General features: G+C 34.5%; 1 protein-coding gene across 10 annotated transcripts in view; it reads right to left on the reverse strand.

Moving 5' to 3' along the window:
* LOC112456440 overlaps nt 1-23,025 on the reverse strand; it is a 67,403-nt gene that overhangs the window by 19,986 nt on the left and 24,392 nt on the right. Inside the window, exon 1 of one of the 10 annotated variants that reach the window (XM_025019046.1) lies at nt 7,787-7,807. The exons of 8 other annotated variants lie outside the window; for them this stretch is intronic. The gene's annotated coding sequence lies outside the window, so the exon portion shown is untranslated. Of the gene's footprint in view, nt 1-6,125; nt 6,163-7,786; nt 7,808-23,025 lie in introns of those variants that run through there. One more of the 10 variants, XM_025019036.1, reaches the window with a different exon arrangement.

The following is a 23,025-nucleotide window of genomic DNA, read 5'->3' on the forward strand; positions in this document are numbered from 1 at the left end:
GGAGAAAGGGAGAACCCCGAGAACAACGTGACCCATCGAGAGAGATTTAAATCGAACCGGCGCGGCCGCGGCGCCAAAACGAGGATATACCGGATGCTCAGATACCGTGTAACGTTTCCGTGAACGGCGCACAAATCGACGATAGATCATTCGTAAAATATATAGGATCGTTGATCCCGAAATTGGTAATTTGCGCGGGTGTTGCAATCGCCGTGAGATTAACAGGGGGTAAGCCACTATACAATTTCCGACTAATAGATTTTCGAGTTACTGGCAATTACGCGACTGCGTGCACCCGCATGCATTTCGATAATTTATGCAGCCGATAATTAATCTCTACACGGCAAACGGAATGTATTATGACGGAGCGCGCGTACGTTATACGTTACCGCGCGGTGCACGCTATTTGTCAGAAAACCTCACGGTATACGCTGTTTTGCCGGGTGTTATGCACTGGATGCACAGACTCCGCGACCGGATATATTCTACCGTTGATGGATTGCAAATATAATAACAAGGTGATGGCGGTGGGTGTGGGTCGGGCATTCGAACGTGGTTGGCCGAGAACGCGGGAGCGAGCTGTGTTTACAGCTCGCGGTTAGTGTCGACTGCCGAGAGAATAAACAGCAGCTGGGCTAATCTGCAATGCAGATGCAAGTACTTCTGTAACTTGTAACGTGAGCATCCTAAGAGACTCTTGACAGCGAACTAGCCGAGCCCGAGTTGTAGACGACCATGCATATGATGAGAGCAAATTTGCCAATACCACAATGGCCGCTCATATGCAGCTTGCGGTATTCTGCATGTGGACAATATCCCGATGGAGACTACGCCGCGAATGTCAACAATTCTTGTTGCGGAATATATTTTGATAGCAATTATTAAGCGCGTATATATCAAGCACTTAATTACACCGATTTCACATTTAGATCATTTATTATTAAGCTTGAAATATTTACTCAGGTTTTTACACGAAATAAAGTTACTCGTTTCGTCACGGTTCATGAAATTTGTTTACGTTCTTAGCTTTCGTAGTCTAATTGCAATTAATATTTCGCTTAAGGCATGGCAGTAAAACATTAAATAAACTTCATCTCGACTATTATAATGGAAAATCAGGGTTATACATTTTGTTTGTAAAATAAACATTTCTTTCTCATAATAGAACTGTAATCTGACGTAAAATACAGAATTATATTTTTTACGGAACGTGATTTATAGCCAATTTTCGCTGGTACATGCATATTTACAAAACAATGCCAATTTTATGAAAGAAATGGATAAAGGTGCAAGTATAGATATCCAATCAACAACTGCTTGTCTCGAAAAAGTACAATGTAAAACGCGAAACAAACATTTGAATCTTTTATACAACGCAATGTCGTCCCAAAATAAAAATATTATCGTTTCCCATTTATATCTTTTCCCATTTACGATAGCGAATCGTCAATAAATTCACAATATCGATATGGCGTTAGAAGCACGCGTTTAATGGCTCTCAAAAAGGATTCAACGACAATAAAAACATGTTCCTAGCGCGAGCTGGAAGAGTTTGTTGCAATATTTTGATCCATATTGCTTGTTTTTATGGCCAAAACTCGGGGTACTAGTCATCCGTAACTTTTACGTAGACGCGAACTTGTTCCTGATTCTGTTGAAACTAATCGTGAATATATGCCGCCAAATTGCTTGGGACCGAACTCATATATCCACATTTATATCCCATATATATATCTTCAAATGTCGTCCAATTTTGAATTTTATTTGTATATTATACAGAATGCATATATAATGGGACTACAAGCCATTAAAAATGGAAGAATCGTGGTCTACAATCGCTACGTGTTATAAATACACGAAACTTACATAAACGTACCGAGTACATCGAAGTTAACGAAATTTTGAATACGTAATTGAAATTCAGCCAATCGGTTCGAAATTTTATTTTTTGTTTGTGGTTTCCGTTAGCAATATATCCACTAAAAATCGATATTGATATCGATCAGTTCAGGCCGATCGGCGTTATGGAAAATAGCGCGGCGCGCGCCGTTCGTTCGGAGGGCCAATAGGTGTCGGAGGCGCCTCGGTTGTTCCGGGACTTTGTTGAGAAACTAGAACGAGCTTATATCGCCTTCGATGGCGTCGTAGGGTCGTGCCTGGGTCGCGCCTGGGGCGGCACCAACCACGACATGGAAGACGACGACGTTGACGTTATTCCGCGAAACTCAGAATCCAATATCGCAGAACGCGCCTCATTCTCTCTGCCCATCGGTTTACTCTTCCGTCCTTACCTCTTATCGTTCCCGAATACCCCTTTAGTATACCTCTCTACGCGCATCCTCTCTTTTCTTCTTCCTTTCTCTTCACTCAAGCTTCCGGTTCCTCGAAAGAGGAGAAAGGAAGAATTTAACAGCCTGTCGATCGTTTTCATGAGTCAGAAATTTCTCTCTTTGTTTTTCTCTCTCTCTTTCTCTCTTTTCTTCCTACCGCTTATTTTCCAATCTGTACCCTGCTATCTTTCTTCCTCTCTCAGGCTCCTGTTCTCGGGTGATATCAATTCTGGGGTGGGTAAACGCCTATAGTAAACAACGACCGATATGTCGATATTCCTAGGTAGCGAAGACAGGGGAAATAGGCTGTGTGTTTGAAAGGATCGGCAGCACAAAATACACACACATACTCACGGATAAGAGGCTGTATCTGCGAAGAAGACGGCCGGATCATAAAATAACCAGACAGACACGAGAAACATCTTTATCAAAACCCTCAAAACTTTTTTTACCGAAAAGAAGATATCTTCGATCAAAATTCGGATATATATTCTCATATACTTACGTGATATTTTTACGAGTAGCTACTTCTACATACTTTTTTCTTTATCTCGTAAATCCCTGCATTAAAATGAACATGTTTGCAAATGCGAATAATAATACTTTATCATTAGGAAAATTAAAACAATTAATAGAGATTAATAAGTAAAGTGTTACATAATACACATTTGTATTACAATGGTAATATCAAGGATTCTACTATATGTATTAAAAACTAACGCCGCACCATGCAAAGTGTCCGGTTAGCTTCTATTCCATATTCGATCGAGAAATTTACCTTTGCCTTTTGATATCCGAGTATGTTGATAAACGATCGGCCAATAACGTTACTGAAATTTAAACTTTGTCACGCGATCAGAGAGGATGAGAGTGCGAGCTACTGTTCTACCTATTACGCTTAGATCGATCCTCGATACCAGCTCCGGTCTGTTTCATCTCTCTGCGAAGCTGCGCTATCGCGAACAGAATCTTCAGTTATACCAGTTATATTTCTCTTCCGATAGTATTGACTCGACAAAGTCTGAGACTGTACTGCAGTCAGTTTCTTTTATCGCAGGTGCACGCGACGCTTTCACCATACATTGCTAAGATACATCGAGCTTTTCAAGACAGAACTGCGTGACCTATCACCGAGTACATGCACTAGATGCATGTCAAGTACTTTCCTACCATTTTGATGCTGAACGATATCTACGTGGGATGGATATTTTAATAGCAGAATTTGATATGATAATTCTCATTTCCTTTTGATGTATCTATATATGCGAATGGTATTTAAAAATATAAAAGTACGTCAAGTATCAATCGAACATATTCGTTCAACTTTTTCGAACCATTTATATCACACTTGACGTGGAGGTAGATCGTGATTTAGTAATACAATAGTATCGCGAAATATACTGGATATTTTATAATAAATATAAGAGAAACGATGACAATTCGTTGGAAAGTTTGTCTTGAATAAAACAATATTACATCAACGCATGTATAAATCTTATTTTTCATTTTTCAAACTAATGTCAGCAAATTGTTAAGGTTTGTTTCACTCGTTTATGAAACACCTATTTTATCACATTTTGAGATTTAAAATATTTAAACCGCTTATTTTGAAAACGGCGTATAAGTCCAACTTTGAAAACGTTGCTAAATCCGGTACAATCATTCGTATTTGTATCGTATTTAAATCGTATTTAAAAAAAATAATGTTTAAGTTTCATAATAAGCTGTACTTATCCTCAAAATAAGCGATTTATCTATATATATACGTATATAATCTATAAAATAGCTGATTTTCAATTTTGATAACACATAATCTGCCAATATTTTGAAGAAATCGTCTGCAAAATGCACGGTCGTCTTTTATAATGCAGACTTCCCAGGATTTCAATGCATAAAGAACGTCGGGCACGAAAGCAGCTCTTTTACGAGATGCTTTATTGACAAGGCAAAGAGATATTTTCTATTTTTTTTTTCAATTGGATAAACTCCGAGTACTCAGAGTAACGAACTGGAAGAATAACTTCTTTTCCACAAAGATTTTAACGGGTGATAAAAACAAGTTTGCGTATATGAATTTATTAAGCAAATAAATATATTTACTATTTTGCCCTCGCGCGGAAAAGTACTGACGCATCCTACATTTCGGTTAAAATCTGGCAGGTCAACAAACGAGGGTGAGTTTTCATTTCGGTATAGTTCCCGGGAGAAAATTACAATAGATTTTGCTTTGTAAGCGGTGCTTGACTGCGCCGACGCGAGTCGCAAATATTAGAGAAAAGAGGATGAAAATGCAATCGATTAGGTTTTATTCCCGTATATATGCATCCTTGGTCCCGTATGACGTTATTCGACAGTATTTTGCGTTATCTCGGGTCTGGAAATACTAAAGGTGAACGAGGGTGCATTCCACCCGTTTTCCTGCCCTAGCATTGACGATATAACTATGTCGCGTTACGTCAATAAAAGCAGCACAGATCGGGAATCGAGTTTATGCCATGCTGCACGTATAATACACATACTCTCCCCACCCTTGTTTTAGATTGCGAGGAGTATGAAACTATTTTACAAGCAAATCATTTTGATTAGAAGCGCTTGATGGAAAACTAGGAACGGAAAATGTGATGGTAATAAATTCCTGCGATAAAATAAAATGTCCAATAAAATACGTTTTAACGCGGCATAAAAAACAGATGTTGATTGAGACATCAAAAGTTGCTACAATTTAATGACCTGTTGTAACAAAGTATTAAAGTAACCAAGAGAATGAATACTATTACGTCTTCCAGACGATTTGCTGTCCAAAAGACTATCAAGTAATAATGTATGTATATACGGTTCAGAGAATATCACTGTTCGAAAATCCATAACATTTTATTCAAGATTCAATGTCCTTTTAATAATTAACAGTGAAATTTACTGTGCTTTTATATTTGTCTCAAAATAAACACGCTAGATATCTTCGCAAATTGACAATTATAATAATATATATTCTCGAGTTCATCAGAACATTTTTTTAAGAGTAAAAAAATGAGAGGAGCATATAATTTTTAATTAATTAAATGTTAGCCTGTTCTGCGTAAACTCGAGATGCCTGTGCAGGATAGAGCAACACGCAAAAAAGTTTCGCAAACTAATTTTCTACACGTAATTTGATTAATTAACGTCTGTTGTTTCTAAAAATAATCGATATTACAAATGGCTTAACCGATGCGTAGAATATTCACACATAGCATTAATAAACTGAATGAATTAATAAACTTAATAAGTTAGAAGATAATTATATTATTCGTTTTTCAATATCAACAGGGAGATTAAGCCTTATATAATAGGTTAAATTTTGTCATTGACAAAATAATAATAATTAACTTCTTTTGGTACTTTAATATTTTTTTTTTATCGTTAATACTTACTCACGGAATAAGCTATAATTGAGGCATTTTACGATACTTGCGCGAGATGCTGTAAGAAAAGTTGCGAGATCATAGAGAGTTCTTGAGAGCTTCGTCGAGAATACTTTGCGACGCGCGTATCTTTGAAAGTGCGCTAAAAGCTCCGCATCGCCGATTCCGCCGCGCGACGTAGCCTTGCGCTCGATCAAGTAATGACACGATTCGAACCGATTGCCGTGTGTCTGTTTCTAAAGTTTCCGAAGTCAAAAGTAACCGTCTTGAGATGAACCGACTTCGCGAATCAATTGCGACGATTCCGGAGTTCGCGGAAAGGAAAGAAATCGGGGACCACATCGTGGAAACGGAGGAAATCGCGAGGGGACGAGGAGGACATTTTGCCACTTACACGAATGTACCGCAACTGATGACGAACAGAGTTTTCCACTTTGAAGCCGTGGCGATGTAGTTGCCGAAGATTGGGCGATACTTTAAGAGACTTTTACTATCTGAAATCGAAATTCCAGAGAAGAACGTTTGCTCCGTTTTCCGTGAAAAATATTTGCGGGCATTTGTTGCAGATTACATAAAAAATAAAGAATTGTACCTTATCAATTCCTTCTGATAACGAAAAGATAACTATAATAATATTTTCCATTTGAATTTTTTTTAAGTAGTACAAATTAGTAGACAAATATCTTAAGATTACTTATACAGTGCATAAAAAATAAGGTTACATACTTCGGAATTATCTGTAAAAAATAAATTTGATTTGACATTTCAGTATTAGAATTTTTTTATAGTTTACTTAAAAAATCTATCATTAGTGGGTTGAGAAGTAGATTTTTTTCTTTATATATGAAATTATATATTTTTGCTTATTCGCTAAAAAAAAAGCAAATAAGTGCTTACATTGGACTGAACGATATATACATTCGTACAGCACTAAATTTTATTTAAATTATTAATAAATGTTATGATTAATGTATATTGTTTATAAGTGGAATTTATAGAAACGCGATGTTTAAATATTTAAAGACAAGTATTAAAGAGAAATTCGAAGAAATATTAAAATAAATAAATTTCGAACAAAATTGATCGGCAATATAAAGAAACTACAATGCGAAATTAATGCGATGCAAATTAGCCATCAAGTATTCTACTATATGTAAAATATAAACGGTTTTTAATTCATTATAAAGATCATTTCTAGAGAGAAACGATAAAGTATATTTCTGCATAATGCAGTGAGAACATAATGTTGTATTATGTATTCTCAGTGGTGCAAGTCGTCCGTCTGTATGCAGAAATGCATTTCATGGCAATTCGCATGGCTCAAAGCTACAGGGAAATTGAATAGCAAGCGTAAGCCGCTCGAAACTAGACGGTCATTTACGCAGCGGAGACACGGTAATAATTGAACGAAAATATCTTCGAGATGGCATTAAACAAAGTAACCGTTTCGACGTTTCCATATTTTGCACGGCGCTATGTTTTACTGCGGTCGTAGTGACGCACATTAGAGGATCGTTTCTTTTTATTTTACGTACGCGCATCATATCTTCCATCAATATTTCACTGTTGCATAATAAATCGATATTGATTGATGATATTGTCGTAATAAAACGTTTTATACGATTTTGCTTTATTACTAGCACTCTTCTTTTGTGAGGAATGCTATTTAACAACGTATTTCAATTTATTGAAGATTGAAACTTGGTCAAAAGTAAGGGCATGGTATTGTGACTATCTATTCTTGTTTATCTTTCATGTACAGTACGTGTCTACGAAACGTTATTAGAAAACAAGTCAAGTAGATAGGTCTATATATACGGTACATACTGTCTGCAGCACATGTCTACGAAAATACTTTGTCTTCATGCATAATGCAGTGTCGAAACAAACTAAGTGCAGCGGAGTCGAGTAAGGAAAAAAGGGCCGAATCTCTCCGGAGTCGTTAGTAGCGGTGAACCGAACCGGCAACTCTCGAATCGCGGTATTCCAACTCCTAAATCATCCTCTTTCTTGCGGTCCCTTTCTTCCACTGTCGTCCGCTCTCAGCTCTCATACCTCCAACCGGCGACCGTCACGGGCACTGCTCGCGATCAAATTAAAACGTTCCTTGAATGGGCTCGTTAACGACATCGTGGCGTTCTCGGCAAGACTCATTAAATTTATGTTGCAGCGGAAGTTTTATCTAGAAACGACGAATATCTCGGAGTTGCGAAGAAGCTTTCTTGTCTTTCCAGTTTCCACGTCACCGTCACGTAGCCTAGCATCGCAAATGCAGAATGCAGCGATAAGGGACGGCCTTCGTCCCCCTTCTCCTCCTCTCTTGGAAAGGGAAGAGAAGAGGGAGGGACGGAGATGTCCAATCCCGCGAATGCGATGCACCGATGAGAAATTCTCCGTCAGGAGCAAAATAATTTGTTCCCTGACTTAATTCATTTACTTGCTCGTAGATCTGTCCTATTTGCATTATTCGGAGGTGTCGTTAATCACGCGATTGTTTACGCTATATGATGCCGTGAAACTCGCTGTGAACTCACTGACTTATGAGACACATGATATATCAACTAAAATTCAAACATTTGCCCAGTTAGCCTTGACATTCTTACGTGTGTGCATATGTATCTAATGTGACGACAGAAACACTATTAAAAATTATACGATGTTAAATTGACAATTAATAGTAAATAAAGAATTACGTCTATTTTATGCGGCTAACTCTAAGGACCATGATCAACGATGTGAACGAATTTACATGAATAAAGAAAAGTTAAAGAAGAAAGAGGTTGTTTGAAATTTTCGCTCTTCGTATACGTATATTTTATCGTGTGTTTTGTCAAGTATGCGTGCGTCAGAAATACGAAAAGCCAAGTAATAGGGGGTAATTCCGTGGAACATGGTCGGATAAAACAAGTGAGGGGCAATATGTCCTTTGTTCCTACGGCCACCCAAAGACATTTATCTGCTGGGAGTTATCCAATGTCCGGCTAGAACACCACTTTTCCACTCTACCCGTAATCGTGGAAGCGAATGAGTTTGTAAACAAGTTTGCCCCGAGAGGTTTTTCTCTTCACGCAGTCCTGCTTTCCGCTTCATGAATACAGCCATTCAGTCCTCCCAATCAAGAAAAAAAAAGGAGTAAAAGGAAATAGAGAAGAAAGAAAATAGGATTTTCGTCAGACATTTACTCTCTTTATCCCATCTATTAATAGATAAGAAAGCGCGCTTGTAAACGTTGCAAATGAGCCTCGAGGCATTATTCAAAGATTTTGGCGAGGAGGACGTATGCTGAAACGAACATTGTACGTCAGAAATAGTGCGGAAAATATCAGAGCGTGGATGCCAGGAAGTACGCGACTGTATCAGGCGGCAGAGTATTATTTATGGCCGGTAGGGTGATATCGCGGAAAATTTTTGTCGTAAACATAGTATTGTGATAAGGTGAATTTTTGCCACGCAGAAAGATGAAGCTTATCTTTTATAAGCGATGTACTCGTTACAATTGTCAAGATAATTCTCTTTTACATCAACTTTCTTTATTTGATGAAAATACGGGCTTATATATGACAGTTGTTGAAAATTCACGACTATTTATTAATTCGTGCTATCTGTTAAAAGAAAATTTTTAGCGTATATAATGCGTACGTTTTATTTATGTATATGTGTATGTTAACAAACTCTTATTTATTTCAATATATTGCAAGAATAAATCATACATGATTTTTCTTGACATATTCCAATATAAAAATCTTAACATCATGTGTGCATCACGATAGTATTGGCATGTTCATTCTTTTAAAAATTGTATGAAATAAATATGAATGTTATCGGTACGGTTTATTTAAACTTGATTAGTTTCATAAAAATCTTCTGGATTTCTCTTTATTCCAAATTCTTTATATATACAATTAACGCGCGCGCGTTACGATAGTCAATCTAAATAGAGTAGCATTAGGTACTTGGATTGGTAACGTTCCTATGATCGTGTAGCATGAAAGATGGAAATCCTTCGACGTACGAAGCGGATGGCGGAGGCGAACGACGTGCGAAACTCATTAATCACTCGGTAATTAAATCATGCTCGAGCCGGCGTCAACGGCACACGCTTAATTGCCAACCCTACTAGACCGGGTATCTCTCAATCTCCCTCTCACTCGAACTCTCGATCTCAGTGTCCTCTCGTACGTTCCGTAAATGTTATGGCGTCGGATCGCGAAACTTTCTGTTGCCGTTCGGCAGCCGACTGTCGCAGATGAGAATCTATAGGCTAACAAGAACAAGCACTTCGCTATTTCTATATGAGGGAGTTTTGCAATTCTAGTATTGCATATTTGGACAAATTGAGAAAGCGCAAAGTTAAAATTCTATTATAAACAAATGAAAAGAATTCTTTCTTAATGTTATAGTTTTGCTTAATGCTAATCAGCAGGAAATTATAGATTAGAAGAGTGGCATAGATATAGTTAATACAAGTTTTTGTACAATTCTGATATATTCTTATATGCAATTTCGATAAAGGAATTTCTATAAATTGTCATTATATCTTATCCATCAACATTACACTTGGACCTCTAGTTGACCGGCTGCCACGAAACCTTGAAAAAGTACTTGTGAAATTCCTTGAAGTCTTCAATAAATTATGAGCGAGCATCTGGCGAGTGTTAAGAATATGAATAAACGTAACCACACCGGAAATTGTGAGGAGGAGCGAGATGAGGTCAGTCTTATAATCAATCAAATTCCAATTCAATTAGGTGGGAAGCTAAACAGTCGACCACGTATCCATTTGGCCTTAACCACAACTCAAGAAGCTTCTGCGATCTATTTTTTCTTTTTTCAACGATAAGTACCCTCATCTACATTTGATTCTGTTATCTTTGTACGCGAACTCTTCGTTTAATCCTACCTACTTACAGTTTCCGGGATTTACCTAAAAGGTTGGAAAAAAAAAACTTTTACAAAAAATTGCACATATATGAACAATACCTTTACGCAAGCAAGATACATTATTTTGATTGGACATTATTAATTTATTAGCGAAATTTATTTTGTTCATATAAATTTTTATACCAGAAGAAGAAAATAAAGAAATCATTTTTCTTAGTTAATAATATATTTTACACATGCTTCTTTATTAGCGGTGTTTGCGTGTAAAACAGCACATCTTCTGTCTCGTATATTTTTCAGTAAAATAAAATAAAAACGTAATAGGGATTCTCTTTCTTATCTCTTATTAACACGTCCGTAGTATTATCTTGACTATAATTTTTTATGAACAGACAAATCCTACAGGGAGAGAGAGCGAGAGAGAGAGAGAGAGAAAGAGAAAGAACGTTGTGGTTTTAACCGCTTTACTTAAATTCAGTTAATCCTCTTACCACAGTACTTTCGGATATGGTGAGGTGTTTTTATCGCGGTTTGTAAAACAAAATACAGGCCGTTACGATAAAACCTGGTTTCGATAAAGGAAGTCCGGTTTCATGAGTTTCATCTAATTCTTTCTACCTATATATGAGTAGAAAAAATTACATAAATGTTTGTTTGTACAACACGTACATCAATATCCTTATATTGAATGAAAACGAATTACGATCTTAGATAGTTGCTAATAAAGAAACGATAAACGTTTATTTGAAACAAAAATAAATCGTATCAGGCAAGCTGCAAGAAGCTATTGATCATTTAATATGATGTAATCTGTTGTGGGGGGTTATCCGTTCTTTCTCTATTCACACTCGACGTTCTTTTTAGTATAGCATGTATATAGTTAAAACCGTTTCACCGCGATATAAATACATTCTTTTCTTTATACTCTCTTTACATTGTTAAAAAACTTAGAACCCGAACATTATCAAGATTTGTATTAATGACTTTACTTTTATACTTTTAATACATTATAATAGAAAATATAAATTTGTGAAGATTACTGTCGAGTCATATTTACGAACATACAACTGAGTGGACATACAACTGAAAAATTCAAGAAGGAGTTGACCTCTTATTTACCTTTCCTTTCTCACTCTCTTTACGTTTAAAAAATACTGTTAAATGAGCATTACGCTTTGTTATAACGAAGATTACGAACTATAAAAACGATTTTTAAAAAAAAAATGTGTTATCAATAAAATGCTTGTAAGGTGGAAGATAACAAATCACATACCGCATGAGAATCATCTCCTCAGATGAAAAAAAGTCCTTCCGGAAGTAACTATGTTAACGACTCGATGACTTTTGAAAAAAAATTTGCCGTTGCAAGAAATATGGATCAAAGTTGAGGGATGAAAAAAAGAAAAATAAAAACGGAGGAACTTCCATCATAAATCAAAAGATTTTTTGTTACACTTCTTGCCCTTTTCCTCCGTCGAAGGAATATCATCGAGAATATTTTACATTGTTACAGAAAATCTGTCAAGTGTTTGTGAGAGGCAATATAATTCCTCAGAACAATGTGATGAAATATGTTAACAAAGTGTAATTAACTCTAATCGCTTAATAAATATATATCTATTCTTTTCCTCTATGAGGAAGCAAAAAATTGGCAATGTGAATAATTATTTCAGAAGAAATGCTGCATATTTAAATATGTGTAAATAAATTTTAAGAACTGTAATATTTTGTGCTACAGTTAAATAACCCAAACAAGTTTCTGCCTTCGGGAATATTTCCGAATCGTTCGATAAAGTTTGGAATGATAGATCAATGGGCACAAGGTTACAGAAGTCTCCATCGATGAGAGTCAGTGGAAGTTCAACGAGACGGATTTAGATCGTGGCCTTCGACTCGCTGGCCGACCTTCAAAGGCATAGTGTTCTGCGGTACGCAAGTCCGAGGGTACGTAGTTCTCAATCGGAGAATAGCGCAAAAATAACGCGGTTACGTGATTTCCGATTTACGATTAGTCGTAAAGACCCAGTCGAAGACCATTACGCGTTTCATCCTCATTTTGTGCATGTGCGATAGAAAATCGATTATATTGCTTCCTCATAGAGGAAGCTTTGTGATGGTGAAAAAATTTTTTTTCGAGATTTTGATGGAAATAGGTTTAGAATGTTCTAAAATGTCGAAAAATCGTATTAGTAAAAAATGTCCGGAAGTATGTATGTATGTGTGTGTGTGTGTGTGTGTGTACGGATTTTTTGTACACGCATCTACTTCTACAATTTTTTAGATACCGGGTTGAAATTTGGCACACAAATAGAGTATCATAGAAAGTATGTCCTCCTCAAATTTTATTAAAATCCATAAAACGGTATAGATTTTATGCAGATTTTCATTTTTTTGAAAAATGTGTTTTACGCTGCATCTTTCTCAATATTTGAGATAGCGATCTATTTTTAACTCTATTATATTTTTGAGTTTTTTCTACCCCTATTTCATATATAATTCATTAAAATTTGATTGATTAGATCTCGTGTTACACACATTTGAAATTTCGGAGAATTATACATACAGTTTCTAATTTATATAATAATTGAAATCGAGTTAAAATGTTCATATTTGATAGCTTCGGTTTTATCTCGAAAAATCGTATTAGTAAAAAATGTCCGGAAGTATGTATGTATGTGTGTGTGTGTGTGTGTGTGTGTACGGATTTTTTGTACACGCATCTACTTCTACAATTTTTTAGATACCTGGTTGAAATTTTTAAAGAGGTTAAGTTTTTAAAGAGTTAGGTGTGCGAGTAGAAACCTGCACATTGCTTGATTAGAGTTTTTAAGTGTTTAAGTAGAAACCTTCGCACACAAAGCTTCCTCTATGAGGAAGCCAACACAAATAAATACTGAAAATTATACATTGAAAAAAATAATGCTTCATCAACTTGCACACTTAATAACTATGAGGAAGCAATGTGCAAGTTTCAACTTGCACAATTTCATCTTGTATTGATATAATTGTGATATCGCGATAAAATCCGACCAGTATTTGTTTGTCTCAACTTGAGTGTAGGAGATTGCACTTTTCTTATATTATTTTTGTAGTTACTAGCAAATTTTTAGCAAATCGTCGCGGATTTTTAAAACTTTGAATCAACAAACTTTTTTTCGAGTTATAAATTTCTTTCTAGAAGAAACATGAATTGTATCAAGTTTTGAGAAAGAGAAACAAGAATGAAACAATTTTGAGGATTTAGAGATTTAAGCGAGAAATTCGGTGGGGAAAAAGTATTAAGGTGTTATAAATTCTGTCTTGTTAGTAATCCAAATACTTGAAATTGCGACTTCGAACACGAGCACTTTCCGGCAAAAGAAACTCTTTGTTAAATTTGCAATATATTTAAATCAAAGTATTTTTATAGTAATTATATTCTCTTTTGCATACTGATGAATAGACACAATTCGGTGAAAAATAAGATAAAATAAAAATCACAAAAATCATAAAATTCTTCTGTCTTTTTTTGTTATAATTTCCTATTTTTCAACAACTAATAAACGATTATATTTAAAAAAATAAAATGTAGTTTAATAAATGCATCAAGTAAAAAGATCACGTGTGTTCACCGGACGAGCATATACAATTTGTCCGGCATTGTTCTGTGTGCATGACGACAAAGGATAATATAATCACGAAAGACAAATTGGATTTTTTTAACGTACAAGGAGAATGCTTTTCATCGAGAAGTGGGCTATTCCGTAGTGGATACCTCCGACACAATGTCATTGCAGGATCAGGCTAGGGAACGCTGAGGTAAAGTTTACTTTTGCTACGGAAAACAAGGTTGCCCGCGGGTAATTAGTGGTTCACACTTGACCCAGTGAAAAAGCATAGCTTGCCTGCCAACTGCACTATCCCGCTTGCTCGCATTGATGATGATAGCACTGAATTTACGCAATTAATACGTATTCGCGTTTCATGCGTTAGCGAATCCAAATATATTATAGCACGTAGCTACTATATATTATAACACGTAGCTACTATATAGTAATTTGTTATTAAGATTTTAATATGACAGATTTGGAAAGAAAGTTATATCATCAGCTTTTACATATGTCAGTTTTCTAGCAAAACTTTTTAGTTTGATGTTTAATTTATTAATTTTATTAATATATCGAAAATAATGTCATCTTAAATTATTAATTAATCCTAAAAGTGAAAAGTAATAATACAATGAAAGTGATAATACCGAGATGAAATAACGATCAAATGATACGTGACAATAATATGACCAATGAATGTAATTAAGCATTAAAATTACATTATTATATATCTCACGAATATGTAGAATCGTTTTGTTTTCTGCGTTGAATCGGTTGAATGCGTTTTAAACGAATGGTTGTCGGCGCTTATTTTTCTACGCTTAGTAAACAGATTACCTCATAAATCGGCGTTAATTGCCGTTGATCCACTAGGCGAGAAGCCACGAAAGTGCCAACAATGTACACACGTCGGTGGATATATACGTTGATGGTTAAACGTGATTCGCGACCGAATTAGTAGCAGATACGTGTTCGTAGCTGGTGAATACGATTCATCGATATCGACGTTGACTAATGTCGGATGATATGATATGGAAGCCAAAAACGGGAGCCAATCTACTCACACTCCGCTCTTTTTCACTGTGCAAATCCGTATAGATGCGTGGGAATTTAATAATCGAAAATCGTATAACGTGGATTTGTAACATTTCCAGCTCGATAGGTCAGATTTTAACCGTGTATCGGATGATAAGTACCTATAAATTATGTTTGGAAATTATATAGGGAAAAGTGTGCGAGCAAGCGAGTACAATAGCTTTTCGTTAAACTGGGTATAATTTGTAATGTTCGATCGATGTGTTTTAATTAATTATGGGAACAAAATTGTGATTGGCAATTAATTCGTAAACTGATTTTGTATTGTAATTGATGATATTTGAATTGTTAATTTGAATTGTTTGGAAAGTTTAAAAATATAAATCGAAAAAATTGTTTACTATCTCTGATAGCAAACCTATCAAATTGTTCATATTCAACAAAACGCGAAATATGAAACGTGCAAGTAATGAATATAAGTAATTTCCGTTATTGGGAAAAAGGAGGAGCAGGAGGCTAGCTGTCAAATATACTACGTAGACATTCTATTAATAGTGTATTCATCACACACAAATCATTGGCACATGGATAACTTTACGATAGTAAATATTTACCGTATACTCGCACGTATAGTTTAATCTTGTTAGTTTTGCTGTACGTATAGTTGATAATATATGTATACGTTTCCGCTATGCATGAGAGATATACACATGCGGTACAATCAATTTTGACGATACGGTAGAAAAACTCCAGGAGTTATATCGACACTGCAACGTATATTTTGCGCATCATATTAATATTGTATTGCTTTGTGCGCACAGTCGCGATGCAGTTTAACAAACTATCGATCGTTCCGCAATTATGCCGATTCTGCAGGTAGGTAGAACACGCTGTGGATTTGCGGCTTTTCAATGTTGCATTATGTGCGCCCAATCATGCTTAACTATCGGACTCGCAGCTTGCGTGTATGTTTAAATAGAACTACGAACGTCTGCAGTTCGATAAAATCACCGTTAGCTATTATCATTAGAAGCTGCGCCCACTATTCAATGTAGGGATCCAGAATTGATTTTTCGGGATGGGGGAATCAGACTATATTTGGCTGATAATTTTCTGCCACAACGACCGGTTAATAAGAATCTGGCCTAATTGTGAACTCAGATCTCAAATTCCAAGAATTATGGAGCTTAATTTAAAAAAGAATCACCGACAAAAATAAAAGAAAATCCGTAGTATTAAAAGAAAGAAATTGTCATAAAGATGATTATAAATATTACTATTATTAGGAATAAAAATGTTGACTTTTATAATAAAGATAACGAGAATAGCAAGAAAATCAATGTAAAATTGTATTTCTTTCTCAATTTTTTCACGTTCCTTTATTTTCCTTTATTTTAAAGGTGTAAACAGTGTCCTCCCGACATTCTCATAGATATCAACCACGCATCCAACGTTCCCATCAATTTCTATTCTCTTCTTTTTTCGTTCGACGTATCTGTTATATAGTCAGAATCCTGGTAATCTCTTGGCGAGAGGGATCTCGAAGCTTCAAGCGGCACAATGCCGAACAAATCCTCCCTCGTTCGTCCTGGATTCCCTCTCATGTTCGCCAACCTCTCGCCCTCTATAGACTACCCTCGCGTGCATTCCACCCAGTATCCAGCTCGTACTTTCTCTTCCGGCGACAACGGGTGCATTAGCCCGCAAATCACTGACAGTTCGGGTGTTTGATAATTTGAGATATTTTTTTCTTGGCAACATCTTGCCGATAATGACTTTATTAAGAGAGAGGGCAATAACAGATATAGGTATGTGTAAAATGTCAAATACGACAAGATTTATAAATTTGAATGATTAATCATTATGATTAGTCGTCCAAATATAGTTATAACCAATAATTTCTCTATGTTTTATGATACATATATAACAGTGTATTCTATTCAAATTTTTCAGTTATGAGCAAAAACATCATGTTTGTTCTGTTATTTTTATTAATAGCGAGCTACTTCATTGCAAGAATAAAATAAATAATACAATTGCCGAGAGGAAAATATGTCGATGAGCAACGAGATACTAGTTGAAATCATAATTTTATTTAGATTAAAATGTTCACGATAAAAAACATCTATGAACAATGCTCTTTAATTAACTTTTGGCATTTAATTTAATTAATGGCATTTATAATGATGTATTAATGCTTATTGTCAATACCGTTTATGAAATCGTAAAAACTGACTCATGTATAATTAATGAGTACGTGTATTAGAAATTGCATTGTTAATGAAACTGATTTATTTGTTATTATATGTGATTTTATAATGTAATAATAATAATAATTTTGAGCTTTTTTTGGCATACTAATAGCTTTGGTATACTTTTTAAGTTAAAATTTTAATGATATCGTATGGTCATTATGCAAGATAAAGTGAGACAGATAGAAATTTGTAAAAGCAACCGATGTATAATTGCACATTAATTAACAGAAAGATGTACAAAAATGATAATTCTTATGTAACAATTTATGTCTTTATTTGCTATTTGCTGTTCTATATTCTATATGGTCATCAATTTTTATTTTCAAAATTATAATGTATTGTAATTGGAAAATTAATATACCCTTTGTAAACTTTCATGTTTTCTTTAAATTAATAAATCGCAATGGGGAATTTGGAACAAATAATTAACTGCTTAGACGCATTGGTGTAGTAAACTTTGCGGGTTGATCTGCGCTCACGAATCGAGTTTTGTTGGATGGAAGTAGATGAAGTTGTGGCGACATAAAAATTTTACTTGAAAGTTTTCGGAGCCGGTGAATTTTTGATGCCAGCATGCTACATCTCAACCTACATTCAGCTATATATCGCTGACAAACGTGATAAAACCCGTACGACATATAAGTAGCGCTTCACATGCTTCATAAGTGTATAGATTGCATATGCAAAATTATGGAAGATGTATCAATAAATAATTGTTTTGATAAGCAGTTTAACTTCTTTGTTAAATGGCAATATTATTCTATTTTTTGACGGATTTAAATAAAATCTTCGAATGATAAATTCATGACATGCTGTATTTACTTATATCATCATATCATCAAAGAAAAATTAATTTGACAAGTTATTTTCCACTTCTCAGTAGATAAACTTGTTCTTTCTATGACAGACCACATTTTTTATTTTGATCAATGATAATACTCAGAAGACGAAGCATGTGCAATAAAAAGTCGACGAATATTTCAACGTAAAAAAGAAGAAAATTGCACTGATCATATATAATGTACACGGAAATGTTCTGCTGGAATAGGTCTAAAAGATAGATGGACTCTGTGTACGCGTATACTTACGCACTACTTATTTTTCTTATATCATAAGACTGTCACTCGAAATTGATCGATGTTGAGACCACTAAATTCTTATATCGGAGAAACGCTTGCTGAATAATAGGAACAGTGACCTAGGCAAGCAAACGATTCTAATATGCTGTCTTGCAAAAAATACTTTCATTTATTTATCTGCTTTATCTGATGCAACTTTAATATTTCATATGTTGTAGATAATTTCAAAACGGTTTAATCTTAAGTTCATCAATGCTTTTAATAAGGAGATTTTATTATAAAATATTATATACTCCTTTTAAACACGATATATTACATTATAATTTAAAGATTAACACATTTCCCAGTTTTGTAAAATATAAGTTAAAAATATTAAAACATTAAGGTTACATCTCCTGCAATAATATCATGTAATATTCTAAATCTATTAATAAATGCAACAAACAGATCTTACAATTAGTCAATACTAAAGGAGTGAAGTAATACAATTTCTCATATGCATATGAGAAGTATCCACTCAATTTATTAGCTCGCACTGCATGAATTTATCAGTAATTTAATTTCTCAAATTTCTAGCAAGGGACTTGGTTTGAAATCACAATTAGAAACTTGAGGCGGCGATTACACCGAAACTTGGCTGAAACTACGATGTGTTCGACCTGATCATCTATGACTTTGGGGATAATTGAACGAGGATCGAATATCGCGATATCGATATTCGTGTTTTCCGGAGATGATATAACTATGTATATAAGATACAGAAATCATTTTTCTATGCTGGATTCTGTCAGGAATAATAAAGAAAAATATATCGTTGCGCATGTCAATATCTGACAAATATAAAAATATATATAAATCTTAAATTCATTTTTTGCGAACAGCATAATAACTGCCAGAATGGACAAAAGCATATTTTCAGGATGCAAAAGAAAAATGCAAAATATTTAGTTAAAATTTAAAACTAATCATTACTTATGTAAATTTTTTATTTAAAAAGTGGCTAATTTTATTTACACAGCATAAAAGAATGAAAATATTAAAATTTAAGCAATATGTTCTCTGTATGTTTTATTGCAGTTAAACATTTTCACGTGAATAATATCAGAAATGATCTGCAGATGTATTAATATTAATTATCATAATTATCATAATTATACATTTATAATCTATTAATATTAAAAAATTATTATTAATTCGTTCAGGACGGATGGTATACATACCACTGGAGAAATCATTATATTTTTAGAACGGAAATGGCAGAAATATAGATACATTAATCTTATTAATATAATTACTGTTTGTAAACGTAAATCAATACAATTCGTTATTATTGTCGGCCAAAACACTGTATTAAATCTCATTAAAATTCGCGAGGAATTGACAGACAATTCTCGAAATTGTCAGATATATTAGTCGACGATGCAACATTATTAATTAATCACGTTAAATCTGATGGCGCCACTTCTACGGCAATCTGCGTCGTTAGCCAAGTCGTTTCTCAACTTGTTGATTTAATTCGCTAATCCGCAGCGGTTCAATTAACTAATTCGCCGGCGCGCGGAGCTGGATTTTCATGCGGACGAATTAGGCACGCGGATTCGGCGAGTCTCTCCGCTAATCAAATTAGCATACATACTATCACAGATAATCACCACGTCGCGATAGCAGCGATGTCCATTCAGTGTAATGGATTGGGAGCAACATCCTTTATCAAGATGTCACGTCACTGAGGACAATGCCGATTCCGATTCCACTTTCTATGGTAAAAACGATATTGTCTGAACAGTAGACAAAATAATAATACGTTAAAAACTTTAAATCCGAGCTCGATTCAACTAAGATGCACATATTTTATCAACAATTTTTTCATTTAATTCAAAAATTTGAAGCGAAAATTAAGAGAACCATTATTACTTTAGCATAGATATTATAACTCGGAAAATTTTAATTATTAAGAAAAATCTGTAAAAAAAATTAATAATTTGTTGACTGGTACATAACGCGATTTAATTCTAAAAGCTTTTAAATATTTAATAAATATTCAATTTAATATATTTTTTCTATTACTTCCATTTAAAGTTTAATATTCATAGTTTTAAAGTTATTTGAAGCACGTTACATTTGTCAGATTATGACGATTGATATCATATTTCAAAATAAATAACAAATCTGCAGCTATGGATTGTAGACAATGAATGGACCTCCCGAAGTTTGCGCGATTTGATTTACCCTTCCATGCAAAGATTGGCAAGTTATCAAAATCCGAAAGGTTCATAAATTTCTCATCATTCAAGTAGATCCGTTCAAGTTTCTTCAGACTGCGTGCCTGTACCGTCATCCATGCAGCTGGCATCGACAATATCTTTCAAGCAGTCGGTGAAACTTTTTGTTACTCGAGAAAAGATTGCTCAAAGGAGAGACGTTTGATTCGACCTTGGCCACTTTTCGAGAAAATATATTCTTCATTTTTCACCCGAAAAAGCGCTTCTCCAGATATCGGTTTGAATGCATGCATAATGTACTCTACTACTTATATATCGAAATCAGATCAAGGAAAAAAAATCACAATTTTTTAAAGTTACGAGATTGGAAAGAATATAATAAAAAATAAAAGAATTATACTTTTGCAGCCGCATTGCAGTCTTGATGATTTAACCTCAGGATACCTGCTGGGATAGTTTCTCTGGAGAATTTTTATCGAGGAAAGAGAAAACGTGTTCGGACGCGTTCATGATTAAAACTTTAAATTTTAAAAACGATTTGACATATATCTATAATATCTGATATAAAAGATATAATATGAATTTAAACATAAAGAAAGAGATATGATACGATATTGAGATTAATATGTCCTAAAATAAATTAATGTTTGACTGCACTATAAAAATTGCTGTTTTGTGTACATATGTAACATAATCTAGTATGTAAGCCGGTTAACGTATTCTGGAATACAAATCGGGAATCTTCTTTAGATTTGAGAGTACCGATTATTATTCGCTTTCCAACTTACGTGAATCTCATAGCGTATCCTCGAAATGCAATGGCGCGGGCGCGGCGTTGTTATTGGAGAATATAATTTATCGGAATGCACCGGTTAAAGTAAGTAGAGTAGGAAATTTCGAGATACATAAATTCCCTTCTGGAGAGAGGCTATTTTCGATTGACCTGAATACGTATTATCTCAGAGAAATAAGTCTATATAATTCGGTTAATCGTACACATAATCTCTAAAATTCTAAACAAAAATATTTCCACAATATTCGCTACTTTTGTTATTTTTACACACACACACACATTTCAATATTTATTTAATATTTTATATTTAACACTATTAATTTACCTTTAACAGCAAAGAATTTTATCAAAATATTATCGTACTCTTTCAGAAAAGATTTAATGAACTGCAGGAAATTATATATTGTTACTTTTCATATTATAATCAGTATAAACAGCTCATTATTTATACGCCGGAAGCAGTTTCCATAAATTTCTTTGCTTATCTTGTAATAGAGCCAAAGAAAAACATATGTTAGAGACTGTAATTGTCATTGGCTTGCTGCATGTACTTCCTTGAGAAATGAGTAAGAATGCCCTCGGGGGCGGAGAGAGAGAGGAAGAGAATGCGAAACTAGAGAGTGACTTTGGCTAGTTTCCAGAAGGCATAGACTCGAGAGATTCGCCAATGGAATCGTGGCTTGGAAGAGTGGTTAGAGTTATGGAACTGGATGCAGGTGTTTTAGATCCCACGAGACATTCCGGAGCCTGGTTATCCGTACAATCTCCCCCTCTCTTGATACGTGATCGGTGGTGTATCATAAAATACGTCAAATGATACAATCCGCTTTTATTAAATCACCATAATCTGTTTTGTACATTTCTGATGTTAGGAGCGATGTATCGCGATGTAAACACGAGTGCTCAAAAAACAGAGTTTTTTAAAAGAGAAAAAGATAATTCGTACTGGCTTCTCTAAATGATTCGTTTTCTTAATATGAATAAATATTGATTATAAAAAAAAATGCTAAACCTTACAGCTTTAAAATTCGACAGCAAAATGACAAAAAGTTATTTCATAGACTGGTCTAGGTGGTCGCAGGAGTGACAGGTGAGCCACAAGGACGAACGAATGAGTGCTGTGGAAATTGGTCTCACGAGTTCTCTAACCGCACTTTCTCTACAGAATTCATTTGCAATTTCATATAATCTGACTTCCTGATATATTCTAGTTAAAATATTAAGAAGTTAAAATAACAGCATAAATAATTTTAAATATGTTTGAAAAAATAATATTCAAAGTTTAAAGTTCAAATAATTAAAAAAACTTAAAAGGTAATAATTTTTACAGTCAATAGCCAATAATTTTTTAAATAAAATTTACGCAATAACAGTATAAGTCAATAACAGTAAGTCATTTTATATTGCTTTCAACTTCTCAATTAATATAGCTGTATCAATTG

This window comes from Temnothorax curvispinosus, unplaced genomic scaffold (genome assembly GCF_003070985.1).
Source record: "Temnothorax curvispinosus isolate PA1 unplaced genomic scaffold, ASM307098v1 QBEX01000632.1, whole genome shotgun sequence".
Taxonomy (NCBI): Eukaryota; Metazoa; Arthropoda; class Insecta; order Hymenoptera; family Formicidae; genus Temnothorax; species Temnothorax curvispinosus.